The following is a 252-nucleotide window of genomic DNA, read 5'->3' as shown; positions in this document are numbered from 1 at the left end:
ACTATAGGTGTATAAACATTTTGTTTGTGTTGTTTTGTGTTATTGCTTTATCATTGTGGAATGTTTTCGTGCTCTTTGTGTACAATATTTATCTTATGTGTTACCGCTTTTATATCTGGCATCACGTGTCTACCCCCAGGCCTTCTTTCTGCAACAATTCCGTAGTACACGTGTTGTACACGACCTCTAGTTGAGTCACCCTTATTTTAGGGGGGGAGCCGTCGGTGTTATGGAGTAGGTGGAAAGCTGTCG

The sequence above is a fragment of the Capsicum annuum genome, chromosome 5 (assembly GCF_002878395.1).
Source record: "Capsicum annuum cultivar UCD-10X-F1 chromosome 5, UCD10Xv1.1, whole genome shotgun sequence".
Lineage (NCBI taxonomy): Eukaryota > Viridiplantae > Streptophyta > Magnoliopsida > Solanales > Solanaceae > Capsicum > Capsicum annuum.
The sequence above is the reverse complement of the archived record's forward strand: the minus strand, read 5'-3'. Positions refer to the sequence as shown.